This window comes from Opisthocomus hoazin, chromosome 5 (genome assembly GCF_030867145.1).
Source record: "Opisthocomus hoazin isolate bOpiHoa1 chromosome 5, bOpiHoa1.hap1, whole genome shotgun sequence".
Lineage (NCBI taxonomy): Eukaryota > Metazoa > Chordata > Aves > Opisthocomiformes > Opisthocomidae > Opisthocomus > Opisthocomus hoazin.
In genome coordinates this window covers 60,965,544-60,988,330 of record NC_134418.1, presented here as the reverse complement: position 1 = coordinate 60,988,330, position 22,787 = coordinate 60,965,544, and positions in this window count along the sequence as shown.

Below are 22,787 nucleotides of genomic sequence, written 5' to 3'. Positions count from 1 at the left end.
TTCGCTTTTCTGCAATGCACTGCAGCAACTGCATGGGTAAGACATGTCCGTGTGGTTTGTCATTTCTCTGGCAGGCTTACGTATCCACTAGCATGTCAACACCTCTTTGGATATTAGCGGGAGTATAAATGTTAGTTTATGCTAATAAGTAATACAATGAAAAACAAAGAAAAGGTCAGAAACTGTAGTTTTGTATTAAGTGTGATTTCCCAAGACAAAATAAATCCAATTCATGGCACATACTTACAGTTTTCCAAGAGATATATTTATAGCTGTGGATATGTACTTTGGCTAACCCTATTGTAAGCACAGAGAAGGGAGAAGGGTTTTTTTCACCTTTAAAGAAAAAGAGGGAGGTTAATTGGTTCTGCTAGCTGAAGGGCTACGCTCCAGGCAGCAAGAGCATGCATTGAATAGAAGAGCTACAAAGACAAATGAGACAGTCTACATGATGAAAATATCCACCTAACACCTTGGGATAAAAAGGAAAGAACCACCAAGACACCAATAAAATAAAATAAATAAATAAAATAAAATAAAAATAAAATATACTAAATAAAATAAAATAAAATAAAATAAAATAAAATAAAATAAAATAGAATACATAAATAAATAAATAAATAAAATAAAAGCAAGAAATCTCTGGCTACTTCAGGCACAGTGTTATTAACCAGCATCTTGTGGAAATACTTAATAACTGTTTGCTTGGAAGGGTAAAGAATGTATTGTTTCTTTGCTCTAATTGCTAGAAGAGGTGGTCATGTCAAGACTGAGGTATTGCTCAGTTGTTGCCATCATATTTACCATTTCTGGCCCAGAGACTCTAGATCCAAAACTAGCTAAAGGTATTTAATATTTAAAGGTTTCTGTTATGATCACAAAGAACAAATCTCACTTATTTTATCTGTTTAAATCAGGGACAAATGATTTCTGCGAGCAAAAGAGCAGTGCAGTAAAAGCAAGCAGGAACAGACCTCAAAGGCCTTGAAGGAAAATCAGTAAGGAAAGGGACAGTTAGTCCATAGCAATGTTTCACACACACTGGCCATCACAAACATGTACCTAAACTCATCACAGAATATCTGCAGAAGGAAAGGAAGCTATTGATAAACAAAAGAACCTCTACATAGTTTTCCTGTTTATCCAAATTATTTTCTGCTTAGTTGCAAGGAGCCCATGGGCAAGATGCACAATTTTGTGCATGAAAATTATCTTTAATTGTGCTTTTTCTTCTGATTCTGTCTGGTTTGCTGTCTCTCTATCCTTCCTTTATTTATTTAACAGAAACTACAATTCTCTTTCAACAGCTACCTGCTTTGGAGAGTCTCTCAATGCACTTATCCATCAGTCTTCATTTAATGTCACACATCATTTCCAACACTGAAAATAGTACCTCATACCATCCCAAGCCACACAAAAGTCAACGAGAGCACCTGCAGTAGACCATCCTCAGGAAAAGCATTAGATACCACTTACTGTACTGACAAAACTTCTGCTACAATACTACCAGTTTCTCTCAGGTCTTCATTTCTATTCACAGCCTTATAAAAGCTCAGGAAGTGGTACTATCTCAGTGGTACAGATGGAAGTTGATGAAAACCTATGGAAGGAATGATATGAGCTCCGGTGTGTGACAACAATTTCCTCCATACCTAGCTGGAGACAGAATGCACAGAGCTTCAAAGATGCTTGATTCAATGGGAATTAAAAACCTGAATAAATTTCAAGATCTGGGACAGCAAGAGGAAGAAATGGATATCTGGAAGATATTTTGGTTTGATTCTACACAGACCTAAGTGACTCAGGGTTTGAAGTCCCACTTTCAAATATCATAGAATCATAGAATGGTTTGGGTTGGAAGAGACCTTATAGATCATCCAGTTCCAATCCACCTGCCATGGGCAGGGACACCTTCCACTAGATCAGGTTGCTCAGAGCCCCATCCAGCCTGGCCTTGAACACTGCCAGGGAGGAGGCATCCACAACTTGTCTGGGCAACCTGCTCCGGTGCCTCACCACCCTCACAGCAAAAAATTTCTTCCTTATGTCTAATCGAAATCTATTCTCTTTCAGCTTGAAGACATTACCGCTTGTCCTATCACTACATGCCCTTGTCAAAAGTGCCTCTCCAGCTTTCCTGTAGGCCCCCTTCAGGTACTGGAAGGCTGCAATAAGGTCTCCCTGGAGCCTTCTCTTCTTCGAGGCTGAACAGCCCCAACTCTCTCAGCCTTTCCTCACAGGAGAGGTGGCCCAGCCCTCTGATCATGTTTCTGGCCCTCCTCTGAACCTGTTCCAACAGGTCCATGTCTTTCCTGGGCTGAGGGCTCCAGAGCTGGATGGAGGACTCCAGGTTGGATCTCACCAGAGTGGAGCAGAGGGGCAGAATCACCTCTCTCGATCTGCTGGCCGTGCTTCTCTTGATGCAGCCCAGGATATGGTTGGCGTTCTGGGCTGCAAGAGCACATTGCCGGGACATGTTGAGCTTCTCATCAACCAGCACCCCCAAGTCTTTCTCCTCAGGGTTGCTCTCAATCCATTCTCCGTCCAGCCTGTACTTGTGTTTGGGATTGCCCCGACCCAGATGCAGGACCTTGCCCTTGGCCTTCTTGAACCTCACGAGGTTTGCAAAGGCCCACCTCTCCAGCCTGTGAAGGTCCCTCTGGATGGCCTTAAACTTCAAATACGACCTTCATTTAACACCTTAGGATCATACCTGTTCTGTGATTTTCATGGGAATGTCCACCTGGATGAACAGGAGTTTGCAGCTTGGTTAAGACGTAGTCTTTTACTGCTAATAGATGTTTTACTTTATTGAATGTCACTACTCCTCAGCTCAGTATTCCTACTGGTTAAAATTGTAAAAATTTTGCATTCTGCTCTACAAAGTGTGAAACAGTTTAAAAATGGATATCACTATTGCTAATGCAAGATTTCGAAATTCTGCTGGCCCATTCCATGGTGCCCTGCACTGCTAAGGTCAGAGTCTTCTTTCCTCAAGGCTCTTTTTAAATGGACTTGGGGAAGTAAGACTACATTTCCTTAGGTAGGTCAGCTGTAAAATTTGGCTTCGTAACCAAAAAAAAGTTAAGTAATTATTTCCACTGGGCTTGAACAGATGTGTTGAGAGAAACACAGAGAAGCAGATTAGCAAGCAGTTCTTTTTCTTTCATTTCTTATTAGTAAAACACCAAACCACGAAGCACTAACATTTCTAGAGTGAAATTTCTGTTACTTTCAAGATGCTGCAAGTGCACACTTTTTTCATGTGCTTGGCACACAAAAGAAAACAGTATTATTATTTTTTTTTCAAGGTCATACATGAAAAGACAAATCTTGAAACCTGTCTAACTGATCAAGCTCAGTGTGTTGCTATGTCTAGTTTTTGCAAGAATGGGTGGATACTGTGTAAATTAGATGAATTATTTTCTCACAGAAGTTATTGTGCATTAATATACATGGTATTCATACATTTAATAATAAATTCATGGTTTGAAAAAAAATAGTAGCCATCTGCAAAAAATATCTTTTGTGGAATTAAACATTCACATTGGAATGATTTTGCTTCCAACATATCATCTTTATTTTTCTGGAAGGGGTGGCTGTTGTACAAAATTCTCTGTTACTCTCTCCAGTAAAAGGCCACGTTAACATATGCTGAATGACTTAGTTTCCAAATTTTCGACTTTTTCCCTCTTACATCATAATGATAATTCTGCTGTGCTTGTATTTACATTAACATAATAATTTCTGGTTTTTACTCTTATTACAATGTACAGATATGATATTTTCAGGAAAGCATGTTTGAATGACCGGTCCTTGACATGAATAGCTGGACTGCGAGCAAATTCGTAAGCTGCCATCTCCCTTTAGAGTCAGAAGCTGGGCTTACTCTTGTTTTAAAAGCCTTCATTTGCTTTAGTATCAGCTAACAGGGCTCCTACCCAGGAGCAGAGATCTACAGTCACCTTCTGGCACCTTGTTTTCCAAACAGTGCTTGTTTATCAGTGAATATTTAAAGATCTTGACTTACTGGTGAAATGAAGTACGGAATAAATTATGATCTCTTTTCCACTAGTTTTCAAGTCTATTTCAATAGGCAGAATCAAGGAGAAACATGAAAGGATTATGATTTGTTTCCACTGCTGAGAGACACAGCATTTGTCCACACATCAGTCGCAGCCACAGGAACGGGGTGAACTGAGGTGCAGACACGCAAGGGTAAGAGGACTGCTTCCTATGCCCAAGCATAGCTGCTTAAAAGTCAAGGTGGGTATCTCAACACCACACAGCAGTCATTGCTATTACTATGGTGTGGACATACCTAATCTTTTCATTTTACGCCTCAGATAACGGGCAGTAAAGAGGAAGCTGGAGGAGCACCAGCTGCAACAGAACAGACCCACTGTAGGGGAAGCAAGTGACAGGAATACAACCGAGAGCGACTGGTACGTGCCTTTCGTTTCTCTTTGGATTGAGAAATGTTCTCATACAAGGTCATTGCTAATCCACGGCCCACTGAATTCTGGGGGAGTTTCATTTGGCTAATAAAATAATTTAGATACATTTGCGGTGATTTCTACCTAGTACAAACAAGCAGTGTGCCACGATGCAGAGGCAGCCTCGGCGCCAGCGAGTACACGCTTGTGGTGCAATCTGTATGGTCTCTCCATGCCTGTGTTTTTCTCCTTTCACACTCGATGTACGGTTAGATGTTCGCCATGCTCCTTCCTGTCTAAGCCAATACAACTAGAATGATGAGAACAATTCCTGGTTTAGTTCAGTTTGCCTTCAGAAGACACGGTTTCCAATGCTTTCAAGTGACCTGCAGGTGGGATTTTTTGTTAGCTTGCTTTTGGCTTTTCATACTGAAAGCAGAAGACATTTCTTTCTGTGTTGTTGTTCATTTGAGATCTTTTAGAGGAGGAACATGAAGAATGGAGGATCAAATGAAATGAGAATGTTCAACGAGAATGAATCAGGACAGTGGAAAAACACCATTATGATGTCACCACTTTAAAACAAAACCTGAAATAAGCAGGGAAATTTTAAAATGTAACTATTTTTGAATGAAAAACTAAGGCATTTTGATTTTAAAAAATAATTCTAAAAGTTCCAATTAAAATATTCACATTTTTTCTCTTGTCTTTGTTGTTTTAATGGAACAATTCAATAAAGTTTAATGGAATATACATCCCCCCTAATTAATGTTTTCTCCAAAAGAATTGCTTCAACTAAAAATTGACATGGCTTTGAACAAAAAAAATTTGAATATATATTGTTTTGTCTTTACTGTGATTTATTTTCTTCCCTGAAGAGAAGTGTTTCTGAGCCTTATTGTTTGATGCTCAGGTGAATTTCGGATAGTTAGAATGGAGATTTTCAGAGAATAAATAAAAAAATGAAAACTGATGTAAAAAAACCCAGAAACTGTTGTAATTGTTTGGGACTAGTATTGTATGCACAGTTGAAAATGTATGTATTTTTATTAGTTTAACAACTGAGATGACCAAAACACTGTAACTTCTTATTCACTTTTATGGGAACATTAAAGTTAATGATAAAACTTCATAGCAACCTAATCTCATCGATGTGTCTATTTTTAAACCAATTGAAACATAAGCCACAAAATGTGATGGCATAGCCCCTTTTCACAAAATACGTTTGATTTTTGTTTATATGAATGAGATGAAAAAAAAAGAGGAAAAAAGAAAAGAAAGATTATTATGTATTACATTTTTTTATTATTGAGTTCTCTGAAAACTCAGTTGAGATTTTCTATTAGTAGGAATAATGAAATTATTCGAGCGGATGATTTTTTTTGAGTTTTTACACTTCTGTCTTTTAATTAAAAGTTTTTCAACTTTTATTTTACTGCTAGAAAATGCTCATCACCATTTTAATTTAAGCTACTATGAATTATTTAAAATTTTAAAAGCTCTATTTATTAAAAACATTTAACTGAAGCCTATTTAGCACATATATAATTAAAATGAATTAAAATGTCATTAATCAGACTATTAGATTGTGACGCTATATTTGTAAGTTTCTCACAATGGAAATAAAAGTATTTACTTGTCTACATACATGCTTGTGCATATTCCTTACAAGAGAGAATGGATTTTACTTCTACTATTGAATGCATTCACCTTGCACTGCACAAATCCTTAAGTGCATTAAGGGGTTAAGGAAATGAGCAGTACCTATAGTCAACAAATACCAACTAGAAATATCACACTTTGCATTTTTTACTATTTCCAGACAAGACAGAGAAGAAAATGCACCATACTCTATGCTAAAATTGGGCTAATCAAAGACATCAATCAACTTCATACCGTGAAAGAAGTGTTGTGAAAAAAATGCTGTAGCACACTGAGTTTTCTGTTGATTTTAGTATTCAACCATGCACCATTGGCATCAGGGCCTAGAATATCATATGGTATATGTTATATGATGTGCCACTTCATGCAACACTCTCATATGGCGAGCACATTAAAATGGAAGTAAGAGCTCTGCTTAAGACAGGATGAGAAATATCATTTCTGTTCAGTGAAGTCCCATGACTTGCACCTTGTGGAAGAAGTGAAGCAGACTGACAGAAGGCAAGGAAATTGGTTACAATGTGATTTTGCTTTCACATCAGAAGGTATTGCAAAAAGCACTCCAGACAAATACTTACCTTTTTCAAAGCTGCCCAACCTTCTTCCTTCATTGCTGACTCTCAGTCTGAGAATGGGAGTGAGATATCATTTTGCAAATAGAGGTCATACTGGAAAGAACAATGCCATGCATGACTAATGAAGTCCTTTATTCATGAGGAAATTTTTATTTATTTTTATCTACCCAAAACAGGTTTTAAGCAAAGCAGAAAGTGAACTCTGCATTTCCAGGGAGATAGTTTGTGAAGCATTACATATAATGTGGCTAATCTTCTTTCATATGCCATTTCTCACCACCAAAGCACAGGTTACTCCTTACTAGAACAGCACAGCAATTCACGGAAGCAATCTGTATTTTCCTGTTGATTGTACTTGACCCTGTGTGTGTCTAAAGAAGTGAAGTTCTTTATTATCCAATTACTGACATTACTTTGTACAGTTTTCTCTCTTACATATAACTGAGATAGATTGTAGTCCTAACTACAGAATAGTCTCCACAGTAGCTTAAAAGGAGAAAAGCAAGAAAATGCTATCACTAATAAAACTTTCTCATCAACTTTATACTACTTAAAATATCCTTCCCTTTAGCCACGAAAGGTTTGGCTAGCGTACCTCCTCCATGGTTTGACATTTGTTTTCTGTGCATGGTATAAAGCTGGCAGCCTCAGTTACGGCTCACGGGAAAAACATTTTTGGGTTTGTTGCTTTCTTTTGTGCCTCCAGTCTTTGCCAAGAACAGCTTCCTAGTGCTCAGCACAGCTGAAAGGGATGGGTTGTAGCAGGAAGACAAATACAAATGGTTACACCAAAATACATGCAAACTCGTATGGCCATCACTTCTTCTGTTTACATGAACAACACCACATTGAGTCAGCAGCACCAAAGCTTTGGGAGGGGTTAAAACATTTTCTCTATTCTGGCAAAAAAGAAGCAGAAAACAGTCCTTCACTCAAACTGATGTCCAAATTCCCATCAGTGGAGCAGGTACCTGAAGTGTGTGCCTCCATCAAATTGTGGGTATGGATGAATTTTGAGACAAGCTGATGTGAATTAGCGACAAGAATGTGCCTTAGCTGCTATCTTATTTTTGCTAGTCATGCAGATCTGGCACAGAGCGTGCCTGAGCTGGATTCTGCTCTTGTTCACAACAAACCTGTTAACCCAGCTGCAGCTGCCAGTCCAGATGTGCCTCCATGGCTCCTGTGCAGTTCCACTGTCTACATCCCTTCAGGCATATACAAGGGGAAAAAAATGTGATGGGAACTGAGGCATCCGGTGGCAGTGAAGTTGCAAAAATGTAAATTAGGAAAGATTTTGCCCTGCTAGAATTTCTGTTACAGATGAAGTTATCTCCACCAGACAGAATAAAGATGGATTTTCAGATGCTAACACAGGCAGTAGCTGAAAGCACCGTCCATTAGGAGATTCCTAGCACACTTTGTCTCTGACTATTGCGAGTAGATACTCCAAACTCTCACAACCTTGCTTTCGCAGGTACAAATTTCAAATCATAATTGCAATTTAAACCTGCAAGCACGCACACTGCTGATTGCATGTGAGGTGCCTTCTGCTGCCTGATGCACTTCAGAGCCTTTTGTTTGCCTAGTGGGGTGCACTCTCCAGATATGAGTATCACATTAAATCCTAGTACAGGATTACACAGATGACAGAAAGTACTAAATTACTTAGGAATGCACTACATAGAAAGAGGAAAAATGTGAAGAAAAACAGCACCAAAAATATCACATAAAAATTCTCGTACAATAAGAACTGCCTCAAACCCTGTCGTTATCCTTTCCAAAGACTAAAAGGTGCTTTGACCTTGTCTTCAAAGGTAAAACCCAGCGGATCTCATAGCAAACCACAACATTTCTCTCTCTCCATAACTTTTTGTCTGGTTAGAAGTCAGCTAAGGAGAAAGTGAAAACCTTGAAAGCTGCCACTCACTTGGCCTAACACCTCTCTGGAATAGTCACGGGTGCAGAATAAAGATATAGAAAGTATTAGACTGAATTCTGTGATGTAGGTACAGAATCAAAGAGAGTAAGGTGATAAGATCAAGGATTAGATCTATTACTGTGTTTAAAAAACAAGTAGAAGAGGCAAAGGTAGAGCCAAGTCACCTTTACTTGACAGCAGCTCCACACAGCTGTTTTATTTTCTGAAAGAAAGGGAAGGAAGAACAGTTGGTTGTTTTTTTTTCCAAGTGAAACTGCAAGTGGAAATTTGAGATAAAGATAACCTAATTATATAAGTGGATTTTAGCTCTGACAGCAAGGTTAATGATCCAACACTTGGAAGTATGCCAGGACACATTAGTGACCATAAGCAATCGTAAACTTGGTTTTAAAACGTTAAGTGAAAAAAGTTCTGCAGTACAGCATCTTTCGTCATCCTGGTGAAACACTGGCTATGTGCCGAGTTTGGAAAAATAAAACCTCTGCATTCAGTAATGTCCTTTCCTGTGACAGCTGAGTCGTATTTGGAGATCACCCATTTGAATCTTGATAGTAATTCTATTTCAGTTACAATATTGTATTGTTACTACAATTTTCTTGTTCGTTTCGTTCTTTATACTCTGAAATACAGCACTCTACAGGGATAGTAAAGGCCCACTGTTCTACCTCAAGGAGTGTTAAACTCAGTAGCACATGAACTCATATGGGAAGGGGATAGAGAGAAGGGGAATAAGGCCAGTTACCACACTGCAAGATACACACTGCAGCAGTAGCTGGAAACTGTGGAGAGGGGAAAACTCTCCCAGATCTCTTTTTTTAAAATTTTGAGAAAATTAAGATGAACTGTTCAGGCAGAAGTGGGCGATACGAAAGGAAGCACGTTCTGTGATCCCAGATCTAGATGATATAGTTGTCCACAAAAAGAAAGCAGAGAACTGAAAAACGCCGAGGGAACAAACAGCAGGTCTGAACCAAGTAAGGGGAGAATAAACAGTAAGGTGACAGAGCAGACAAGATAAATAAATCAGTCAAACGAGAATTAAAAGAAGAGCAAAGCCCAAAGAACTCTGTCGGTTTAATATAGCTTTTAAAGTGTCTAACTTGATAGAAACTTAGGAGAAAAAGATTATTTCAGGAGGAAATACTGACAACCTTTCCTGCTGCACAAGGACTTCTACAAGGATGCCTTGGCAGGTTGGAGCTGGGAGGGACCTCTGAACAGGCCTGGGAATGACAAACAAAAGGAGTGGGCTTAGATGAAAAACTTGCATAGTACTAGCCTGAAAATGCAAAAACAGACCATTACAATACAGATAGAAAGACAGATAGGTCAGAAACTGAAGATAAACAGGAACTGATTTCATTAAAAAAGCACTCAGCCTATGATAAGCAGGATATTGCTTGGGCAAACAGTGCACAGGCAAAACTTTTCCAAGAATAAATATATTCAAGTTATCTTTGTTTATATTCACTGTAAATATACTTTCCTAATGTATGTCACGATAATAGCTCCTAATTTTTCTCTCTCACTGGATTTACACTTCTGTAAGTGCATTGGCTTCATCAGTGGGCCTCCCAAATTGCTGCAGGCTACGTGAGAGCAGCTTATAGAAGCCCGGTGTAAAAGCAACACATTTCCACTACAGGCACTGCAAACACAATTCTGTTTCACTCCCACTTGCAAATTCCCGGAGCTCCTTTGTGTCATTTTTCATTTATGAATCCTTCCCAAATATACTTTCATTCCTTCTCATAATTTCCTTGGAGCCCATTGGTGCTTGTAGCAGAACACAACAACATATATTTTCTAAGTGACGGGAAACACAACCATCACATATCCCCCCCTTTACAAGCCCTGAGCAGTCCACCCCGGCTCCCTGCAAAGCCCTTAGCTGAATTTGAGCCAGAACAGTTGTTTTCAGGTTATTGGACCAACTCCCATTGATGCTGGCTACCAGTAGACTAGGGCTCTGGCTCCTCAGCACCTCTTCCTCATCTCAGTAGCTATTTCCTTTCTGGTTTTCCATTCTAAGCTTGTGCACAAGCACCCTCTGGGACACGGGTACATTACAGCTGCGGACCATAAATGCCAGGAGCTGCTTTGTGAGGTGGAAGCAGGGGTCAGGCCATGCCTGGCAAGCCCATGCCTGGGGTCAGCAATACCTGAGCACAGCGAGCTTCTCCCCACTAACTCGTTACCTTCCCCGGCTTCCAGAGCTGTGGCTGCTCCATTCTCTGCCCAGTAGCTAAAAGCTACAGCTGCCTGTCAGTATCAAAGCACGAGGTTAATGGTTATATTCACAGCAGGAGTCTTTTTCTCAGTTCACATCAAAACTGATGTGTCCTGAAGAGCCAGTCACTTATTCTTTCGTGCTTTAAAGCCCCCCTGACTTCACTGGGAAATCTGACTGAACGAGCAACGCAACAGAAGAGTTTCAGTGACAGCTTCAAAACTCAGGGAAACTGGAGAAAATGCTCTGATTCATTTTAGTGGCCTTTAGAAGGTAAATTTCTAATTATTTCTATGATCATATCATGTAGATTTTTACAGCTTACAAGCAAGAACCATTTATGCTAGGCAAAGGCCAGTGATACTTTCTGTATTTCTCTCCATGTATCTTGCCTTACTACAATGATCGTTGCTAATCTCTGCCTCTGAAATAAACTGAATATTTAAATGATATAATTTTAGTCTTGTTTCGACTGAGCTCCAGTTAATTCATCTTCTTCCATTCCCTATCTCTCCTTGGCACTGGGAATGCCTATACAAAACATTGTCTGTATTTCACAGATATAGAAAGCTATGGAAGAACAGGCTGAAGAAGAAAGAACTACATAACAATGATTTCACTGTTTCTGAAAGGATGATCATATGCTCATGTTCAAAGACAGGAGGAAATCTTGTAGATATCTCCCAATATGATGTAGAGGATACTCAAGCTGTATTTAAATAAAGTACCAGGAAATAATTTAATAAAAATACTTCTGTTATTACAATGAATTTATGCTTAGTTTTAAATTAAATGTCCTTTTGAGGAGAAGGAAGAAAGTTGAGTTGATGGTGAATGCATGAAGAATGTGAGCCTTTACTGGATGAGTTAACCCCAGACATCGAGGAGATGTAGGGTATTCACACAAGGCAGAGTGGCCTGTTGACACAACTACAGGGTATCAAGGACCTACAGAGCCTGTGGCTCATTCACAGGTATTTCTACTGATGGCAGCTATACTAGTCTTACTGAATTTACTGTGCTAGTATTGCCTTACTGCTCTGGGACTGAATTGGGTTGGCCAGAGACAGGCTGGCTATCCACCAGCCCATGGTTGTGCCTTCCAAAGAGCCCTCAGTTTACTGAAGTGGTTGCTAGTGCAAAGTGAGTGTGAGCTGGAGCTTTTCCTCTTGTCTGTAAATGGCAGAAGTAATACCAAATCCCTACGCTCCTCTCGAGGAAGGAGACGTCAGGCACTGTGGAGAGATATGGTGAAAAAACTGCAGCTGCAAGGCTGCTTTCTCACTGCCAGGGCAAGGTGAAGGTGAAAGGTCTTTGTATAGCTCCTTTTTTAAATGATTCCGCACATAAGCTAGGAGTAAATTAGGAATGTTGGCAATAGGCCAACTGGGAGATGCTCAGGCAGACCTTATTAAAAAGTCAAGGCACATGGCATTTCAAAAATTAAAAATCCACTATTTTCACTTTCTTTTTGAAAATCCTATTTGAATACAGTCCTAAATGTAAGGTTTTATTGTTAATTTGGAAAAAAACCGCAGCAGCTGAATGAGAATAGAAGTGAGTTTGAGCTCGCAGTTCTCACTTGCAGTAGGACATCTGGTTAGCTGGATGGAGGTGCCAAAGGCAGAAGGTGGAAACAGGTAGCGACATTTTCCAGTAGTTGGTAGTGAAAGTGGTGCTTAATCTGTAGCAAGAAGTTCAGTACACAAAAGGGCTAATGCCTGGTTTTTATGAGGGCTGAAAACCCTAAAAAGCCGGAACTTCTAAGGGAAGAGGTTTAGCCCTTTAGCATTTGAGCCATTATTTGTCTGAGGCTGAGCATGCAGAAACTGAGCCCTCCTAAATCTGTGTGCAATACTGAAAATGCTGACTTAAACTTTTTAACCCTCTGCTAATTTGCCAATGTAATTTTTTATTTCCCAGCTCACTGTATGTGCAGGATGTACGCTGCTAGATGACTGCAGCATCTCTAGAGGAAATATCTTTTCCATCTACAGGAACAAATGTTATCAAGCTGGCAGACTGAATGGAAAAAGTTCGCTTTATGCCCAGAGACACCTGCCTTGGGCATCACGTCCCCGACATTCAGCTTTCACTGCCTGGGGCTTTGCCCCTCCAAGGCTGTTATTATCAGCCATTCTATATTCTCACGTTCTGTATATCTGCCAACAGATGTAGCAAAATTAAACCACATCTGTTGGATAATGTCTTAAGTTTCCTGTGCTGTTTAGGTCTCTTTGGCCTACAGTCTCCAATGACAGATTTAAGCTGCTGGTTTGCCTACGGCTTCAATCAGAGCTGCTCGCAAAGCTACGTGGATGTGTGTATGAGACTTCCCCCGAAGTCATTTTCCTTGCTCCCTGTTTACAACAACTAGGTACTTCAGCACAAACTGTTTTTGACGGGGGAATAACATGTGTACTGTGCGGCAATATTTAGCATGAAAGATGTTCACTTCGCTGGAATTTGCATAGGGAAACTCTGCCCAGAGCCCTGACTGGGGAGCTGTCTGATCCGCAGTATGTGCAAATGGACAAATTATCTCCATTCCCCAAGACACTGTGCAGAATTTGCACAATTTCAAAGCTAGTTGGGAGGAGGAGTTTTACAAAGCCTTGGGGCAAGGTTCTTAGAGGTGTTGTGAAATGCCAAAAGGATTTCTCAGTGGGCAAAACAAAGGTCAGGTTTTAATACAGGAGATAGATCTCAGATAATCAAGGGAGATCTTAAGATTTCCTCCCGCGGCTCACCACTTGATGCTACCAAAACATATGTTTTGTTACCTCTCAGGAGGCATGAATTAATGCTATATTTGGCTGTCAGTGGATTTCTATTGGTTTTCTTCTGTTCAGCAATCACTGTCCTAGAGATGTCTCAATTCTCACACAAGAAAGAATGTTTTTACTGATAAAACTCCCCTAGGAATAACACCAAGTAGCATTCAATTCAGCCTAAAAATATGCAGGCATATTACCAAATTGTTAGCTATTTGGACAACGAAGAATTTACATATAAGCAGACTTTTTTTTTTCTTGTTTTTGACTTTAAGAAGCAAATCCCGTTCCCCTTTAGGCTTCTCTGTAGGGCATAAGAAGATCCCTCCTCTGCCTCTATCCTGCAGCACACTCATCCCTATCCTGGAAGCTGTCACTCAGTTGGCCATGTAAGACAACAGCCATGTAACCAGTCTTGCTGGGCTGTGAACGGAGAATGTTTTCCATTTGTTTTACTGGTGTTAAGTAAATGTTAGTATTTTCTTGATAAAAGCAGCTCTCAGTAATGAAAGAAACCATGTGGTAGGCATGAACCTTCGTGTGCCCTTAATCCATTAAATGGGCAAACTGAAGAGACAGTTCAGGTTCCAGCACCTGACTATTCCTTGCTCTGCCAGGGCAGATTTCTGCCCTGTTTGAAAGAAGTGATATCTATTCCAAAAGATAATGCAATTGCTTGATTTTCTGTCTCTCTCTGCCCCAGCTTGAAATTCAGAAAGAAAAGATTCTCTGAAGTTATTTAATAGTAAGTGGTTCTGAGAAAGCCAGAAATCAAATATAATAGATATTTTCTGGTACAGAGACGTTTCTGTGATGTGGAAAAGGATTAGATGATATCCTTAGCTCCCTGCCAGACCATCTCCTATGATTACATGAAATAAAAAAACCCCCTAAATCAGTCAGCCAATACTTCTAAACATTCCACAGTTCCCCTTTTTTTACCCAAGTACTATTTCTGATGGCAGAGAAGGGTGACTTCGCTGTTTTTTAAAGTGTGAGCTGAAAGGCTGGAGTTGTTTTTCATTTATCATAAGCTGTTTTACCAACTACTCATGGTTTTGGTTTTGTAAATTGTGGGTCATTGAGTAGTCACTTCTCTTGCCCTTTGGACCGATTCATCATTTATTCTTCAGAAATTTAGGTGTGGACTGTTTGCATCTTAGTTCCAGGCACAGCACTGAATTCCTCTACAGCTATTAGCATATCTCCAATGCTTCCTGTCTCTGCCATAACTGTCCCTAAGTAGCTGCCTACTACTTCTTTATTCATAGGCTTCCTCTGCTGTTCATCGTCAGCCAGCTGTGAATTGCTGTTCCTTGGCCACGAACCACAGGTTTCTAAGAAGAAATATAATTTATAGACTTATCTACGGATCGTCAGACTACTCCATCTTCCACATTATACTCCACATTGTAATGTAGTATATCACAATTTGTCCCACCTCCCAAAGCAGAACATCAATGCCACAGTCGTCCCACGCTTCCCTTTGTCCTACACTGTCTTTCTACCCTGGGGTTCCAATTATATGCCCACATTTTCCTCCTCCACTTCCACAAACCAGGAGCCCAGGTCACAGTCTGTGGTCTCCATAAGTAATACAACACGTATCTTGATTATACTCTCCTTTACATTAGTCACCACTTTAACTATGCAATAATTTCAGTGAAATCCATGGTGTTATTTTGGAGCTGGTGCAATTAAGATGAGAAACCTCCTTTCTACAGTGTTAAGTAAACTGTTTTCAGATGGCATCTGCGTGATGACATGTGTGAAGAGACGCGGTGGTCCCAGCTCACGTTGCATTTGGCACTTGCAGGGGGTTCTTACCTGCCTGCTACAGCTCGCATTTCTTCCCTTCAGACCATAACTCCATTTTTGTAGATTCAGACCCTCCGTTAAATTGGAAAATTACCATAGCGCTGCAGAAAAATCACAAGACCAAATGAAGGTTAGCAAGTGTTACAGTATCCACGCTTCTTTCCACTTTTCAGTATGTGAAAACTGTGGCACCCTTGCTTTAGATACTGTGGTAGAAAGGCAGGCAGGGCACAGCCTGACTTTTTAGTTCCATATTTATTTATTTGTCCTACCTCCAACAGGAGTTTGTAAAACCCTACAGGAAAAAAATATTTATTCAAAATCTTCCAGTATTTCCTCCAAGGTTAAAAAAGGTGGATTCAAATCTTACAAAACATTTTTATGGTTCTGTTTATCTTCCATTTATCTATCTCATCCTGTTTCGTTGAGGGGAGGGAAAAAAAAGTTGACAGAAGAAAGAAAAATCCTAAAAAGTTAAGTAATGTAAAATAAATTAAAAATAGTTATGACGACTCCTTAGCCCTGGCCCTAGAAAATTATATGAGTAGTATCAAGCCAAACAGAATTTGAGTCTAATCTTTTAACTAATAAAAGGCTTTCTTTATAGGTTCTGCTCAGCAGGGGTGGCTCACATGTACTGCATACTCCATATCTACTAGTGGTCATGCTTTCTCTTCTGACTTCCAAGACAAATCTGCTTTCCCAAAGAGTAGTAGCTGGTTTGTAGGTCACCTGATTTGCTTCCCCTTTGACTTTTCTGTAGATCTCTTCTCAGTTTTTTCTGTGCTTCCTCCCCCTTCTTCCCTTTTTCCACCCTTAGTTTCTAGAGGGCATTACACTATTGTTCCTGCTCGCCTCTCAGCTATTGAAAGATGTATATTTTTAGCAGACACATCTCATCTTCTTGGAGGCAAGCGATCATGATAGCGGGAGGGCACCACAGACAGACTGGATCTTCAGGCTTCCTAATGGCAGCCTAACCTTTTAGTCTTAGTCTTGAGATGGGTGGCAGGAGGGGGATCTTCCTGACACCCACCCCTGTCCAGTGAAGACTCAGAGGAACCCTTCTGCCAAAGCCAAAATCAGGTTTCAAACAAATCGTATCATGTGCTTAATTTAAAAGCAGTGAGATTTTGAAATTGTGACACAGTTCAGTTCATTTTGTTCTTTTCAGAGTCTTATCAGATATCCAGATAACAGATTCAAATATTTTTTCTGCAGTTATGAGGTATAGAAAGCTTTTTGTTTCCTTTTTGTGATCAAAAATGGCTTCTGGTCTCACATGACTGTAGGACCTCAAGTACTAAGTAAAATACAAAAAAAGAGTGGGTATTGACAACACTGAAACTGACTGAAATATAGAGATTAGAGGCAGAAAACTGGTGCCTTTCTTCTACACAGCTGAAATGAGAATAGGATGCTTACAAAGTGAATTAAAAAGGTAAGACAAAAAAAACCCTGCAGTTTTTCCATTTCATGGAATTGTAATGTCAGTGTTAGAACTACTAGTTTAATATCCATGGGTTGTTCATCAAGAAAAAAGTCATCATTTTGTTCAAGTAGGGAAACGACCATCATTCGGTAGGTGGGACAGCCTGACTTTTCCACAGCACCTGGCTCAGATGTCACCTATTCGAGATGTCAGATTGCATGGATGGACAGGTACAGGGAACATAATTGGAGTGCAAATTCATTTGTTGCTTAAAAATGAGGATTTGCAATATGAAAGAGAAATGGAGAGGATATGTAGAAGATATTATTCAAAATAAGTGTAAATATCTATAATGAATCAGGCTGTCAAAACCTAAGCTTAATACCATATACTTTCTTAAACCTGAGCATTAGGATTCAAGACATTTTGCACATACAATTTTTTTGTGTGTATCCTTATGTAGAAAGTGGACAAAATCTTGCATTTTTCCTCATAAATATGCAAGAGGTTAATAAATTCCACCACATGCAGGCCTTGTTTCACATAATTTGAGCGATTTAGTTATGCAAGTATTAGATATGCAGTGGGTAACTCCAACAGTAACTACAGTTTAATATAGTCTAGTGTCAACAATCTGACAAACTGACAGGTAAGCTAGAACTATTTAAGTCAAAAATAAAAAAAAGACAGAACAGCATGATTTATAGAGAACAAAAGTTCATCCTTGAGTCTGCTCCTAGTTATACTGGCATGAATCAGAACTAACTCCAACAAAATAAGATTGGAGGAGCAGACATCTGCTGTTGAACTGCACAAGCCCTGGAAAGGGAACTTCAGTGCTCTTGTTATTTACATTTGCCTTTTAACGTCATCCTTTGGATTTTCGTGTTTAGTATTCTATATATATTTAACCGGGCTCTCTGGCAAAAATACATTGTTATGAAGTTTTCTAAAACCTGTATTATTTAATTCACTGATCATCTGTTGGATAAATACCTCATTAATCCCCTTTGTTATTTTTAGATAGTATCACTACATGTTCCAAACAGAGCTGCTTCAGTCTTTTGGGTAAATACTGAATAAATCTGAAATAAAAATGTTTAGGTATTTTCAAAGTTAAATTAAACAAACACTTCTATAATGCAGCAAAGACATTAAAATGGCTTTTTGTTGTTCTTGAATACCTTGTAAATGAAAGAAAAAAATGCATGCCATTTATGGCTCTTTTACACATGTAAGACAGAACTCAGACCCCAGAACCGCCTCTGACAGTGCTGCTGAAAGCATTTGGTGTTCAAAGTCAGCAGTACACAGCTGACCCTTCTCCACCTAACACCTACATGGTGAACACACGCTTTGCACAAGAAGGGAAGCACCAAAAAAAACAGAATGCAGCTTGACAAGGAACAACATTGCCACTATTGCCGTGTTTACCCACAGACAGCCCCTCATGAACACATACCATTTCACACACTCTAAACAGGGTCTCAGTCTGATCTTGTCACTAGGAGGCTGTGGAAGTGAGAACAGTGAAAACAGAACAATAATAACTGGAGAAAGAAAGGTCTGACTTGCTCTAGCTGGTCAGGGGAGATGAGTCTGGGATCTTCCCTGCCTGAAGTTACTCTCTGCTTTCACTGTCTGCCACCAAGGCAAACCACAGTTGCAAGCCAGAGTGCCTGGCCATACTATTGAGCTGCCTGCCTACGTAGTCATGGGCTAAAGCATCTCAGTCAGTAAAGAATGTCCCCTCACTTATGGCAGCCTAACTTGCCACATTTGCTATGTGCAAGCTATGCAGTAGATGATACATTTCCAGCTGTTTTGGTTTCGGCTGCCGCCGGCAACAAAAGCGCCACGCGGCCGCCCCTCCCCCCGCCGGCGTGCGGAGGAGAATGGAAAGAAAGAGGCAGAAACTGGTGGGTCGGGATAAGGGCAGTTTAACAGAACAGCAAACAGAGGGAAAACAGGAACAACAACGATACAAATAAGGAGAAAACACAACCACGAACCGTACAACAGCCGCTCTCCCGAAACCGGACCGGCGCTGCGCCCGCCCCAAGCCGCGAGTGCGTTCCCGCCGCGCCGCTCCCCCCACCGGAACCCAGCGTGACGGCACATGGTATGGAATACCGGGCTCTGTTTGGCCAGGTGGGGTCAGCCCCCACCCCCGGGCTGTGCCCCTTCCTGGAGTCTGGTGAAAATTAACCCTGTCCTGGCCAAACCCAGGACATTATCCACCCCTTATTCCATACCATCTACGTCATGCCCAGGTCCCCCATTGTCCAGTTGATCACCACCACTTCTCCTGTCTCCAGATATCATTCCTTTAATCTATGGATCATCACTCTAAAGTGTCCATTGAGTTCATTTAATCCATGACTTCAGGCTCCATCTGTCGTTATGGTCTTCCGTGGCAGGGGAGGTGATGTGTGGTGATGGGCGGTCACTTGCTGCATCCAGAGCTCATGGCTGATGTATCTGGTGCAGCCCGTGCCCACAGTCTGCAGGAGATGTTGATCTTGATGAAGTTGCTGGATGCTAGTTGTTGAAAACCAGGTCCAGTTCCATCATCGCTGTGCTCTGCTAGGTTTTCATCGAAAAAGTCCATCCTTCTTTAATCTGGACAATTCTTACTATGCTACTACTGGTACAAAATATAACAATTATAACAGTGATAACAGACAGTGACAGGGTTATTTAACAACTAACTTTATACAATTTATTTATGGACTATTCTCGCCCAAAATTAAATCCCCATGAGGTACACATCGGACTTCCCCATCCTTCCGCATTACCCACCAGGTACACCCGGGTCCTTGAGCAAAGGCAATCCCGCGGACGGGCTTGCCTTTGCCTGAGGCAGGACTAACCCAAACCGTCTTCCCTAACATGTTCCGCATGTGCACTACAGGGACTTTATCCCCTTCTACTGGGCGCTGAGGTTTTGACTGGGCAGGACCAGCCCTGTTGGTGGACCCTCTGGTGTTGACCAACCAGGTGGCCTTTGCTAAATGGGTATCCCAATTTTTGAAAGTCCCACCCCCCATTGCCCTCAAAGTGGTTTTTAGCAGCCCATTGTAACGTTCGATCTTTCCAGAGGCTGGTGCATGGTAGGGGATGTGATACACCCACTCAATACCGTGTTCTTTGGCCCAGGTGTCTATGAGGCTGTTGCGAAAGTGAGTCCCGTTGTCCGACTCGATTCTTTCAGGAGTGCCATGTCGCCACAGGACTTGTTTTTCCAGGCCCAGGATGGTATTCCGGGCGGTGGCATGGGGCACAGGGTAGGTTTCCAGCCATCCGGTGGTGGCCTCCACCATTGTGAGTACATAGCGCTTGCCTTGGCGGGTTTGTGGCAGTGTGATATAGTCAATCTGCCAAGCCTCCCCATATTTATATTTTAGCCATCGTCCTCCATACCACTGAGGCTTTACCCGCTTGGCTTGCTTTATCGCAGCGCATGTCTCACATTCATGGATAACCTGTGCAATAGTGTCCATGGTCAAGTCCACCCCTCGGTCACGAGCCCATCTGTATGTCGCGTCTCTTCCTTGGTGGCCCGAGGTGTCATGGGCCCACCGAGCTATAAAGAGTTCACCCTTATGTTGCCAGTCCAGATCCACCTGAGCCACTTCAATCTTAGCAGCCTGATCTACCTGGTGGTTGTTTTGATGTTCCTCAGTGGCCCGACTCTTAGGGACGTGGGCGTCCACGTGACGGACTTTTACAGCCAACTGCTCTACCCGGGCAGCAATATCTTGCCACAATGGGGCAGCCCAGATAGGTTTGCCTCTGCGCTGCCAGTTGTTCTTCTTCCATTGCTGCAGCCACCCCCACAAGGCATTGGCCACCATCCAAGAGTCAGTGTAAAGATAGAGCACTGGCCACTTCTCTCGACTGGCAATGTCTAAAGCCAGCTGGATGGCTTTCACCTCTGCAAACTGGCTGGACTCACCTTCTCCCTCGGCAGTTTCCGCGACTTGTCGTGTAGGGCTCCATACAGCAGCCTTCCACCTCCGCTGCTTCCCCACAATGCGACAGGACCCATCCGTGAACAGGGCATACTGTTTCTTATCTTCTGGCAGCTGGTTATACAGTGGGGCCTCTTCAGCACGTGTCACCTCCTCCTCTGGCGATGCTCCAAAATCTTTGCCTTCTGGCCAGTCCATGATTACCTCCAGAATTCCTGGGCGACTGGGGTTTCCCATTCGGGCGCACTGGGTGATAAGAGCGACCCACTTACTCCACGTAGCATCGGTGGCATGATGCGTAGAGGGGACCCTCTCTTTGAACATCCAGCCCAGGACCGGCAATCGTGGTGCTAGGAGGAGCTGTGCTTCAGTGCCGACCACTTCTGAAGCAGCTCGAACGCCTTCATATGCTGCCAGAATCTCTTTTTCAGTGGGAGTATAGCGGGCCTCGGATCCTTTGTATCCCCGGCTCCAGAACCCCAGGGGTCGACCTCGAGTCTCCCCTGGTGCTTTCTGCCAGAGACTCCAGGTTGGGCCATTCTCCCCGGCTGCGGTGTAGAGCACGTTTTTAACATCTTGCCCTGACCGGACTGGACCAAGGGCTACGGCATGAACTATCTCCCGTTTAATCTGTTCAAATGCCTGTCGTTGCTCAGGGCGCCATTCAAAATCATTCTTCTTCCGGGTCACGTGGTACAGAGGACTCACAATTTGGCTGTAATTTGGGATGTGCATCCTCCAAAAACCCACAACACCCAGGAAGGCCTGTGCTTCCTTTTTGCTGGTTGGTGGAGACATAGCTGCTATTTTGTTGATGACATCCATTGGGATTTGACGGCGCCCATCCTGCCATTTTATTCCCAAAAACTGGATCTCTTGCGCAGGTCCCTTGACTTTACTTCGCTTAATGGCGAAACCGGCTTTCAGAAGGATCTGAACTATTTTCTCCCCTTTCTCAAAAACCTCCTCCGCTGTGTCGCCCCATATAATGATGTCATCGATGTACTGCAGATGTTCTGGGGCTTCACCCTTTTCCAGTGCAGTCTGGATTAGTCCATGGCAAATGGTGGGACTGTGTTTCCACCCCTGGGGCAGTCGATTCCAGGTGTACTGGATGCCCCTCCAGGTGAAAGCAAACTGTGGCCTGCACTCTGCTGCCAAAGGGATGGAGAAGAATGCATTAGCGATGTCAATTGTAGCGTACCACTTGGCTGCCTTTGACTCCAGCTGATATTGAAGTTCTAGCATGTCTGGCACAGCAGCACTCAGCGGTGGTGTGACTTCATTCAGGCCACGGTAGTCTATTGTCAGTCTCCACTCTCCAGTAGATTTTCTCACTGGCCATATGGGACTATTAAAGGGTGAGCGAGTTTTCATGATCACTCCTTGACTCTCCAGCTGGCGGATCAGCTGATGAATGGGGAGAAGGGAGTCTCGGTTGGTACGATACTGTCGCCGGTGCACCGTTGTGGTCGCGATGGGTACCTGTTGTTCTTCAACCCTCAGCAACCCCACAACGGAAGGATCCTCCGAGAGACCAGGCAAAATGGACAGCTGTTTAATTTCTTCCGTCTCCACAGCAGCTATGCCAAAAGCCCACCGATACCCCTTTGGGTCCTTGAAATAGCCTCTCCTAAGATAGTCTATCCCAAGGATGCACGGAGCCTCGGGGCCAGTTACAATGGGGTGCTTCTGCCAGTCCTGCCCAGTGAGGCTCACTTCAGCCTCCAGTAGACTCAGCTCTTGGGACCCCCCTGTCACTCCCGAAATGCAAATGGGCTCTGACCCTTTGAACTCTGATGGCATTAAAGTACACTGTGCACCAGTGTCCACTAGAGCTTTATACTCTTGTGGATCTGACGTGCCAGGCCACCGAATCCACACCGTCCAATAGACACGGTTGTCCCTTTCCTCCACCTGGCTGGAGGCAGGGCCCCTCTAATC